Below are 12,993 nucleotides of genomic sequence, written 5' to 3' on the forward strand. Positions count from 1 at the left end.
AGTAACGAGTAAAACGGTATTTATCGCATTCGAAGTAATCCGCGTCCGTAGGTCTATTCTCGTCCGGGACGGTGGACTTCGCCCCCGGACCATTATCCCATCGCCTGCCGCCCGCCGGTCCCGACACGACAACGCGCCACGAGTGTCGCTTTCCGCTATCTACCATCCGTTTTTAAAGTCACCATGGTTTTGGATATTTGTGGATTTAAAAATAAAGGTAAAAATTTTGCGGAAATATTGACAATTTAATCCGGTACGCTGTTCTATCGCGTCGCATTTATAATCATATCGGGTAGTTGCTACTTATCTATGAATTTATTTCGTTATATTATCGATTCGATTAATACGATCTATAAATTTCTTAATGTTCTTCGAAAAATCGGTATTGCAGCATTCCGTCCAAAGTCGATGTAATCATATATTTATTACATTTAAATCGAATAAATTTATCTAATAGCCTATGTTGTCTAGACGATTCTCGTCTTTTACATTAAACGAAACACTTATTAGAACGGAGTTAATATAGAAAAAAATATTAATTGGAACACTGTTTTATGTTTGCGAATGATTCATGTATGAACAAGTTAAACTGGTTCGTTGTTTTCGTTTGGTGTAGCACAAGGAAATAAAAATATAAAGCTGAAATTGCGCTTTAATAATATCAAATTATGTTCCTTTGTTAAAAACTAAGTAGCCTTTGTTTTTCTATTGTTTGAATATTGTGGACTCGATGCAAAACAGTGAACGTAATACATAGTAAATATTAATAAAGACCGGGCGGGCGTCCTTTGTAAATAATATCTTCAAAGTTCAGTCAACAGATAACACATCAGTATTCATCCTATTAATATTATCAGACGGAGATTTTTTCATAAGTTCGTTGTCATCCGGTGCAATAACATAAAAATATTCAATGGCGCGATAGCCTTTCTAAATTTAAAAAAGGGAAAAAGCAAGAAGAATTATCAACAATGCAGATAAGAGATTTTATTTTATATTGAACTGCATTTGTACGCAATTATATTTTACAATGTCAGATAAATTTTCAATGGTTTCCGATGCAAGAATTCAATCCGTCTCGCTCACGAGGGATTTATTGTTCTCATGTCCTTAGACATCTACTTATATTGTCGGTTATCAGGCGTTTTTTTTTTTTAATTTTGTAACATTATATGCATAGATGACTGCCACTTCGCTCTAGTAGCTAGTTTAAAAGCTGCAAATGTTGAGGTACAAATTCAAACGCGGGATTGTGTCGATCGAAAGTCATTTGGTTATTCTTGCGGCCCGAAGTTCTTGGTTACTTTACACTCCCGTGTGTTAGAGGTAACATCACTTAAAGCCGTTAGTTCTGAACTAAACTTTCTTAAATACGACTGTGTTTGCGCGCATACTTGTACAATATAATATCTATCCCCAGGTGGCTAATTTCCGTAGCCGTAGATTGGTCGCCGTAACCGAGATCTGTAAAGAAACAAAATAAATAAAACTGTGTAAAGTGTATATCTTATCTATCAATCTATATCTTGACTTTAGCTATCTATTTTTTGATAGTTCGGTGTTATTTTTCCATGTTTATCGTTGTAATATGACTTCCGCTACGAGTCCAAACCGTATAATTGGTTAGTTATTTGTTTCTTTCTACTCATGCTCTTAACACCACACAAACATCTCAGCAATGTCTAAACATATCATTAAAAGCAAAATAATAAAGAAACTACATATGACATATTATAAACACAAACATGCAACATTTCACAATTACGTTTCCTTCGTGCGCTAGGAAAATTCTGGGAATTTTCTGAGGTGACATGACAATTATATGATGAGACTAAGCTAGTATCTCTTAGTAAACATGGTAACCCTACCAGGTTTCTTAACTTAGTCATTCTACACGTTCCACTATTGTCTCACGTGTGTAGGAGTCTTAATAAACGAGGTACTGATATGGACAGACGAAGAGAGGTCATATCTCAATCGAGTAAGGTTTATATTCCAGTGTGCGGTTTCGATATTGGCATTACCGTATCCGTAGAGTAATAGCGGCAGTGATTACTAGTGATTAGTGTCGTTCACGTGTTATTATTTTATCTCAGCATCTGGACTGTGATTTTATTTTGATTGAATGTTAAAATTGAAGCAACTTTTGTCGTCAATATTATCAATTGTAACTTGAGAATATATATTGCAGTTCTTAATAGGATTTATTCGATTTCGAAATGTCAAAAATTATTTGGTTATAGCGCTTTATGCAGGTATCACACATACATAATATTTTCTACCGCCAAACAGTAATACTTTGGTAGTGTTGTTGTGTTGAAGGGTGAGTGAACCAATGTAACTACAGGCACAAGGGACATAACATCTTAGTTCCCAAGGTTGATGGTACAGTGGCGATGTAAGAAATAGTTAATATCACTTACAGTGTAATGTTTATGAGCGGTTGTGACCGTTTCGCCATCGGCTTGCCTATTTTAAATAATATATTTTTTTTTTAAATTAATCAATAAAAAAGGACGGGCCAGTTTAGGCCATATTTATTTCGATAACAACTGAGGCGAGTAATTAATGTACTCAGTCACAATTAATTAACGTGAGCTGTTTAATGTAATGCTATAAATAAATGTAAACTGTGAAGCGTAAATATTTAAATTATAATTTAAAGTTAAACTTAAAATAGGTTTATATTTAAATATAATAAAAAAGTATATTGTAGTATGTATCGAGTTATATGATTGTTTAAAAATTGTTAAAGAGCTTTTTTAAAAAAAAACCGAACACTACAATAAACATTATTTTGGAAGTCAAATTATTATTAGGTCTATAAACAAATAGAATCTAGATTTTTTCAATATAAATATAATTTACCATAGAAATGTGTACCGATGAATTTGGCAGTAATTCGACGGACATTTGATAGTTCATTAGCCCTACGTATACGTCATCAATTATTAAATATTACGTCACGGTATGTAACATCTAGGCGTTATGCCAAAAATATGTACAACTATTGTAATTGTAAACAATTTACGTTATTATAACACTAATGTATTTACGAGAATATTGTTTGTATTTTAGTACATATTTATACCTAAATATTTTTTATGGAATGTAATTTTGTTTATTTCTACAGCTAATATATTATCTGTTAAGCTTATAGTATCGAAATAGTAAAAATGTACTTAAATAAAACAAGTTGACATATTATAGAAATGCTGAAACCATGTCCGAACTTAAAGTTTAAGAAAATGTTCAATGTTTTTAGTGTTTATCATTATATTATTTATAAATAATTTAACCACTAAATCCAATGAGACTTATTGAGTTTGTATTACTTTGAGTTTACGTTACGAACAAAGAGGATTCGAATCGATTGTATGAAGACACAGTATTGGAATTGCAATATACTACACCTGAATACCTACATTGATATTTATTGCATTGTTTTCTCCTTGATCCATTCTATCACTTGGTCTTGCCTTTTTAATGCCTATTATAAAATATATAAAATAATAAATTGTATTTCATTAATTTAAACTAAAATAAATATTATTTTCATTGCCAGAGTGTATATGTAGTTAAAAAAATATTTGAACATCTTGTTCGAAGTTTAAATATTTTATTTTTGTCCATGACCTACCATAATCAGTTTAATGTGGTACTTGTTCGATATTCGAATCTCGCTCCAAATGCCATGACGCGGTCAACAGAGTGCAAGTGCACTGGGAGCGTTCTATTTATGCTTGTGCGTTTCTCGGGGAAAACAGGGCTGACTATGCGGGCTTTCCCTTTAAGTATATATTTTTTTAACTACGTCAATTACTGAAGGACCATGTGCTTTATAATTATTTCTGGAATAATTTTATTATTAAATATATTTATATGCTTATTTGTGAGCTACTTTCTGTATATAGGTTTACATAGCACCCGTTCTTCTTAGACTTCAAAACATTATCATATGACTTAATTGTTTTGTGCTTAACTGATCATGCGCAAATAAAGTCGACTTCGCGTTTATTCTTTAGTAAATAGACCGGCTAGGCTTAAGCGGTACCATCTACGAGATGCCAGTAAATAGGGCTGTCAATAATTTATTATCATCACAAACCTTGAATTTGCACAATTTAAAAAATAAATTACTTTTAACAATTTACCTGCAGAGTCATTTTCAGAAATAGATTAGTCATTGCTAATGCAAGACGAAGAAAATGAAAGCTAGAAATCTGATCTCAAGAGAAAGATACGATATGATGCATCACCAGACGAACTGTCTAGTCGACAATCTGAGAGATCGTATGATTTTGTGATGACATGGCAGCCCTGCAGACGTTCGGATCACGGTCACGAGTGGCGGGAATCGCGACCGGCGACGTTTGAATTTCGAATTCAGTTTCCGATCGAGCGTCGCGTTGGACGCTCGCATTTACCACCGTCATTTAAAATATATATTTTTTTGTTTACTATTATTTTTACATAGTGGCTGTGATAAGTGACAGTTCAGTAATTCTCGAGTTTTTATAGGTAAGTCGATGGTTTCGTAACGCGAACACGTGAGGTGCAAAGTTTAAATGGCGCGTTAATTTTTTATTGTTTAGTACTATTCTTTGAAATTACGTAGTTAATTTTTTTTAACAACTATCCTAAATACATATTTAAGCAGTACAGAAAATATTATTATTTATTAAGATAATTGTATCATTGTGGGCTTTGCGAATAAATAGAAAAAAAATTATATACGAGTGTATTAAATAAGGTAATTACTAATTACTAGTAGACGTTAAACATTGATAGATTACTGATTATAATTAAAAATCATCGATAATGTTGCAATTTGAGATAGCTCTTCAGCTACATTTGTCGAAGTCTGGCTCCTAAGTGTAATTGGGAGGGAAAAAGTTGCTTTTTATTTATTACACGAAACAAAATGGACATTGTTTTTAATTTAAATTCACAAGAATCTTTATTTCATACAAAGGTTATTTGTTACTTTGTAATAATTTACTTTTTTACGCCTTATGCCTGGTTCTGCGACACGACACATTCTTATTACCCAAAAAGTCCAGTTTAATAAAACGGCATTTATAGTACAACATCCCATATAATGATTCACATGTGTCTCGGGGTCAATACCTTCTGTTAAGTCTCATTGGTATGCAAATTTATTTAAACTTCGAATATCGAATCTTGTTTTGATTAGTAGAACTTATTGCTAAGTTCGAATTTTAAATTGTAAAAAGAATGTGCTTTTTTAAATTGTTTACCAAAGAAAGGCAACGGTAATTCGTCAAAGTTCATAGACGTTGGTTTTGTATGTGTATACTAACAAACGATTTCTTTCATCGATGCGCTGTCATGCTACTTATAACCATGATACTTAAAACTTTATGACCCTTGCGTCTGTTATTCATCAAGTAATCAATTTTATTTTCAAAGATGTTTTTCACTGCTCACACAAACACTGCTTTTTTCAACCGATAAAGTAATCGTTATCTCTTTATACAAATATATAAAAAAAAAAATGATTAATGAGATTATTTGAAAAATATTTTTGTACTTTTTTAATTTTGAAAAATGTATATAATAACCCTTTGTAACGTCGCGTTAATCGTAGCGGTTGGTGACGTCGGTAAGAGCGCGTGGCGCATCAACTCAATAATAAATAAGAAAGTAAAAAATCTAGGTACCTACTTATTAAAATTTTAAAATTTCTGTCTGACACTAAGGAATTTCTTATGGGATGTAGGTAATTTAGTTAGAATGTGATAAATATAAATGTTCAAAGATTTTTTCAAATTTCATCACCTGCGGGTGTGAAATTATGGTGTAAGTTTGAAATATGGGAATCGGCTACTGTTTATAAATATAGGACTAAAGTAACAATATTTTATCCAATGGGAGATCCCATCCATTTCCTCTAATGTTTTGAAAATTCGGTATCTCGAAAAATAATCACGTGCGCCAAAAATCCCTCTAAGTGATAAAGTCTTATAATCTAAATATAGATAAAGTCTTATAATAAATTCGGTTATCAGATTTCGGCCTGATCTTCAGAATATATCCGGTTAAACGTTTGTGTGCCAGTCTTAAAAGTCAGTGGCAGTACAATTTATGTAACACACAAAACGTTTATGTACTGTTAACATTTAGATGGATCCGAAAAAGGAACGGATCAGGACGGACGTTTAACCTCTGCGAGCTGTCTAAACGCCTTAATTGAACGTAGTATGAACGAATCTGCTATCTTCCTCCTACCCCAAGGTCCCCGCAGATCACATCCGCAGGAACACGCAAACATCATTTCGGCTTCTACGTTCGCGCAAAATAGACGACGATGCTGGCGCTTTGATTCGAAAAAACAGTTATCTTGCGGGATAAAAAACCTTCTCCTTAAATATCAGCACTCGCAGCACCGGGATATCGTCATAGTCCACCGTGTACTAAGACTGAACGCAAACTGATCAGAGTCGGCCGATGAACATGTGAAAACGCACGTTCGACCGCCTTCCTCCGCTTGAACAGACGGTCCGTCCATCGGTGAGAACGGGGCCTTAGTCCCTATTCTAGGATATGGAGTTCAGCTGTTTGTATAGAAACTTAGTACAAGGCACAAGAAACGTTATCTTAAATAGCATGAGTATATCTTAATTCTAATTCGACTAAAGTTTAACCTTCTAAACTACATTAATAAAACATTATGCAAAGCTATTTCTTTTATCAACGTCTAGTTTTAACCGGCTTTGTTTAGTTCTTTATTTAATCGATAGACGCCGACGACGGAACTAAATAGGCGTTTTTATTCATTTAAGTTACGTCAGTTTAGGCTAGCTAAACCAAAAATTTGTTTTTAAAATTTTAAAAAATAAAGCTTGTCAATTATAGCAGAGGTAATTACGAACATTGTCCGTGGAAGTTAGGTCAGCAAGGTCCAATTGACCTCAAGATAGGACGCAGGAAATGAATCCGCAATACATTATACAGGCGACCAGGTCACATTAAATTCAAATTATATATTTGCAAATTTGTAGGTACGTTTTTGATGTTTCAATAGCTTTAATCCTGTCAAAGGGACGTAAAACGTAACAATACACGTTACCGAGTGAAATACATACGTAAATAAATTTTGTTTCTAGATGGTCGATTACATTTTGTACCATCGTCTTTTGTTTTTCTCAGTCAGAATAATTGTCTATCTAGTTATTGTTGATGAAATTCTTGAGTCTTTATATTATGAAGCATTATTTATTTATGTGGCAAACAAAGATATATTTATACATAATCTATACTAATGTTATAAACGCGAAAATAACTCCGTTTGTCTGTTAGTTACGCTTCCACGCTAAACCACTGAAACGAATTTGACGAATTTTGGTAGCTTTAACCCTAAGATAGAACTTAGACTAATTCTTATTTCTAAAATTTATGACCTATAAATGTCCCAGTTGATGAAGCCGCGGGCGTTTATATGTTAGTAGAATTTACAGTCAGAGTAAGAAAACCTTCGTCAGTTTTCAAATTCATTCCTTTATCAAGTCGTAAACTCTTAGTATATTTTGAAACTATAGCATTAAACAGAAAACAGCACATAAAATTAAACTAACATAGTATGATAACTAGGTTCAAAATAGTGTACATTGCGACGCAATATGTCATACTCAATCGGTAAAGCAGATTATCGCTCATACTGCGCACACGAAAATAGACCTTAAGGTGACGAACCTTTTCTAACTCAATATGTCGTACTCAATCGGTAAAGCAGATTCTCGCGCATACTGAGCACACGAAAATAGACCTTAAGGTGACGAACCTTTTCTTACCCCGACTGTACTTACCGAAAGATTTAAAAAGTAGTTTTGAAAAAAAGATCGATTAATGAAAAATGTCAAACTCTATGCGGGCGTACCAGCTAACAGCTAGTTCACCTACTAATACTTAAAATACTTCATATAAATGTTAATGATTGTAATTTTCTGATATTATAAGAAGATAAGTTTGTTTTGACGGTAGAATTATCTGTATGTTAGTAGCAAGGCTGTATTATTATTAGTACGGTATTTGTTGACATTTTCATAGAATGCGAATAACTACAGCTATCGTCATATCACCGCGTCTGTCTGCTGTGTGTGTTACGATGTAAAGGTTTTATGTGCCCATTTTCTACCTAAGCAAAGCTGGGGCGGCTTATATAGTAACAGAAAATAAAAGCCCAAACCCAAGCCTACCTAACTTTCTGCGCGAGTGAGACAGAGTACTTGGCTTGTTTATTTTAGACTTCTAATTTTTTTAAATTTTAGACTAATATGAAAAATTATAATACGTTCTGTATTCATAATGTTAATATATTGTTCGTGTTATAAATTAACTGCTTGATGGCTTTCCGCTCCATATATTCAGTAATTACTTTGAATGTTATAATATTAATTTTATTTCTTTAATTGATATCGCAATACGAATAATAATGAATATAAGAAAATTTCCTTAAGCGTTTTTGTTTAGCGTGTCGCTTTTGCAAACATTTATGAATATATATTTTTATTTGTATTTGGAGGACAATTAATAAGTAAGATGTCACATCCGCTCATACAGACATTATCACGAAGAAATATAAATGTTTCCCTAAGTCTCAACTATGGTACCCGTCTAAAATGTTTTTGTTGTCTGTTTAATAGTATTGACTCAGTCAATCTTTAAACCGGACCACAGTAACGCAAAGTTACAATCATTGGCGATGTAACAAATTGACCTGATTAAATTGTACTATTTTGTTTTCATAAATCATTTAGGTGGAGATGACCCAGTGGTTGAAACTCTGAATCTTAACCGAAGATTACGGTTTTAACCCCGGGAAAGATCACTTAATTTGTATGTGCTTAACTTGTGATGTTAAAAGAAAACACCACGAGGAAACCTACATGTATCGGGGGAAACCCGCCTTAGAGCAGCATAGTGGAATAAGCCCTGAGCCTTCTTAATAGTAGACAATGTCTTTGCCCAGCAGTCGAACGTTAAACGGATGTGCTGTTACGTTTTAAAATCTATTTAAAATATTACAATGTATGTAATGTACGGATTATATGTAGAGTATTATAGTGTTCTATGAAAATATATTGTAATAAGTGAATAAATCTTATAGATTAATAATTGTGACCGTGTGCATGTTGACGATGAATACGATGTTTGTTTTGAAAGTTAATATACCCCCCTGGGTCGAGCTAAACATAACATACAGCGAGAAATTCCATCATTCAAATACGTCAATGGCGTGGCCCTGTATTGCTTCTTCAGTTCATGACGTAAATGTTCAATGATATGTGTATCTTTTTTAAAGAACGATTGAATGGAACGACAACAATGCTATATATGAAACGGTAATTGATTTTTATTTGTAACATAAATTCTGATTATTTTTAAATATTTTCTTCATTAACAGCACTAACTATAAGTACAATGATTATATATTCTTATATAATCATTAGTCTTAGTTTTCTCTTACATACGTAAGGATCCTTATATACAAAAATAAAAATGATACCCGCTTCAAAAATAACAGACCATGTTCTAAAGAGTGAAAAATAATTCGATTAGATACTTTCATTAAAAGGTTTATGAACTACTGTCTGAGTCACTGTCAAAATAGGTAGTTCGAAAAGCTCCCATACTAATTTTAGTCTATTCCAACCACAAGGGCAAAATCCTAATAAACATTTGACATCGAATTTACGCAACATCATTGGTCGAAAGCTTGAATAGTCTATGATATTTATTAGGGATTTGCGAAAAAATATCGTTTCGATCATCGGCGAAACTGTTAACGGAAATTTCGAATTAAATTGAAGTATATAAGTAGTTAAGTAGGTATAATAAAAGTAGGTAATAGAATACGTACCTATAATTTTTAAGCAAAGTTTGTTTGTTCGTTACGGTTTCACGTCTTATAACACTAGTCAGTACTAGATTTCAGGCAAATCTTAAATATTTATAATATAAATTTCGTAATGTATTTACATATTGAGATAATCTTTACATCCCATAGTTCTCTAAGTGATCAAGTAACTCTGAAATAAAGAAAAATGTGGACTAGATAACGTTATTAATAGGTTTTGTTTGTCTTATGCTTGCAACGTGTTTTAATATATAATATATTTATTAAAATGCATCGCCTTAGTAACTAGGAGTTAAATATATTATGATATATATTTAGCTAAGGGAGCAAATTCGCTAATAGAATAACTCAATATGGAATTATAATAGTAAATTACAAGTGAATAAATCTATTCTGTATGAATAAACACGAAACTAAACGCAGAATACGATCGTGAAATGTAATTGACAAATTGAGTGTAATGATTATAACATTTATAGGAGGGACGCATCAAAACAGCGTTTAATAGTAACTGCTGTTTACATGGATCGAGTGAGACTAAACAGTGATTAGAAAAGGGCGAATGTCAAACAAGACGTCCTAACAGCATAGAGGTACTCTATCAATTAGGGGTTATCAGACGCGATTGACATGCGTCGATAAGTGCCCGATAAGTGCCCGATAGCCCGCGGTTCAAGCGATGAGTGGAGGATGGTGATAATTATACACTTGTTTTTCAATAAATATCTATATTTGTAACAAAATTTATCATTGTTACTTGATCACGAAGACTTTGAACATGAGTTTTTGATCATATTTTCGTTAGTTTTTTTTTTTTTTTATAATTATTAATTTATAATTCAGACTTAATTTAACTATCATCATATTGGTTATTGTCGTTATCATTAATATCAGGTAAGATGTTTACAAATAGTTGACATTTGGATGTACATATTATGTAATATGTTTTTTTTTCAGGCATTTTTACGATATTACTAACAATATTGGCATCAACGACACGGATTTATGCATTTTTAACTACTATTTTGTAGGTATTTAATTTTCTGTCAAAATTAGATCTAGGGTGCTGGTAGAGTTTGCATTTTCACGGGGATTGTTCCAAGGAATGTTTGGATTAATCCCGGGCACTGAAGTTAACCTTCGGACATTGCAAAATTCCATGGGCGGTGGTAGTCACTCCATCAAATGAGCCGCCTGCTCGTTTGCAATCTGTTCCATAAAAAAAAAATACCGACAGACAAAAAACGTAACGACAGCAGAACTCAGTTGCCATGACCTTCCAAATCGATTATTAAATTATATGCGCTATCAATTGATTAAAGTATTAAAATAATAACTGTGACAATATAAATTTTATCAATCATTTACCAACGTCGTGGCGCTGTCCCAATTACATACTCACTCACTTGTACTACAAAGTCCAACTATAAATCGTAGTTTAATCGTTTTGGTCCATTTAAAATTATTTCCAAAGTCCATTCCGAAGTGCGATATAATAATTACACAGAATTGTTAATAATTTATATTAATTGTTATTTAATTGGGTCTTCGTTGTCTGCGTAGATTTTTTTAAAGGCAGTTCTACATTCTGAAAGCTAAAATATTGTGTAACTCAATGGGATGTAACAGATTAAAGATTTTATATTTTACGTTGTGAAATTTTCGACTATGTACTTGTAATAATACATGTATATTTTTAAAATTACTATATTTTCACTTAGTTAAATTAGAGTTCAATGGTTCTTTTGACAAATAGCACTTCAAATGCAAATTTTAAGGTAAGATATTAAGGTGTTTAGTTTAATCTTTCTAGGCTTTGAAGTGATTATTTTATAAATAGTGTTGCGGATCATAAACATTGTCGCTGTAAGAAATACTATATCAATGCGGCTCACTCACCCTTCAAACCGGAACACAACAATAGTGAATATTACTGTTTCGTGGCAGAAAATGTGATAAGTGAGTGGTACCTAACCACTTAATCTTGCACAATGCTCTCCTACCAAGTGAACATTATAAACTGTCATGTTAAAAATCATTGTTAACAGTCGCCAGTTAAATGTTCAGTACAGAACTAGGGACAAAATAAAGACTATGTGTAACAAATTATAACAACGGAACTAGAACATGATTTTGGAACAGGGCCAATGGAGCGAGTTGATGCGAAATGCGAGCAATATTACCGGTAAAAAAAGGTAAAAAATTGTTGACAATTAAAAAAAAACTCAGATATTATTGTTTTTCAAGACCTCGAATTATGAGAGTCTACAACAGTAAATACTTAGCACTCATTTCGCATCTCACTTGTGATTGAAAAACGACTTACGGTGAAACGCTATTATCTAATATTGATACGTGTATGCTTTAAACAATGTTGGTTCCGAAGTCGTTGGTCCTGCAAATTGTTGTTGGTTCATCAACGAACAGGGTGATTCAAAAGCAACGTTTATATGCATGCATACAGTAGAGAAAAGCCGAAAATTTGAAATTTTCTAGCCGGGAAGCAAATAATTTTTGTTTTAGTGTTCGTTCTTCAATATATAAATTGTATATTGGCCCTCATTGTACCCATGTGAAGCCGAGACGAGTAGCTAGTTACTTTAGATAGTATCTTCATTGTTTTATTAATATTATGTTTATATTTGTCCCTCCTCTGTTTCCATAGTATTCAACGATTCACTTGATCTCTAAAGTATGTATTACTAAAATTTATTTATTAAAAATATAATAACAAGAATTTGTATTGTTGACCTTTTGAATTAACAGTAACGCATTACGCAAAGCTATTATATTCTGAAGAGCTAAACGAATAAACAGCGTGTTTCAGTAACACAATACAAAGAAGTCTGAATGACTGTGTTTTATCAATAGCGTACTACCGTTGACATTCGCTCCGGGTCCAAAGTCCGTGTTTTCGTTTCAAGATCAATTCCTCTGTGTGAAGTCATCCAGCGGTCCCGTGCGGCCGCGCTGCGACAATTGCCCGTATGGACTTCGTACCGCATTGTTTGTCTGTAGGTCTGTACTTATCTAATTTGATGATATTTTTTTTGTATAGATGATCGTTAATTATAAGCCGAGTATGCAGTTATTTTTTTTTATATTTTACTATG

The 12,993-nt window shown here is 32.8% G+C and overlaps 1 protein-coding gene across 2 annotated transcripts in view; it reads left to right on the forward strand.

Annotated features, from left to right (window-relative positions):
• The window catches only part of Acsl (Acyl-CoA synthetase long-chain), a 48,747-nt gene that overhangs the window by 4,207 nt on the left and 31,547 nt on the right, over positions 1-12,993 (forward strand). The window contains exon 1 of one of the 2 annotated variants that reach the window (XM_026633546.2): positions 4,374-4,521. The exons of the other annotated variant lie outside the window; for it this stretch is intronic. The gene's annotated coding sequence lies outside the window, so the exon portion shown is untranslated. Of the gene's footprint in view, positions 1-4,373; positions 4,522-12,993 lie in introns of those variants that run through there. 2 annotated transcript variants of the gene reach the window in all.

Source organism: Vanessa tameamea, chromosome 4, assembly GCF_037043105.1.
Source record: "Vanessa tameamea isolate UH-Manoa-2023 chromosome 4, ilVanTame1 primary haplotype, whole genome shotgun sequence".
Lineage (NCBI taxonomy): Eukaryota > Metazoa > Arthropoda > Insecta > Lepidoptera > Nymphalidae > Vanessa > Vanessa tameamea.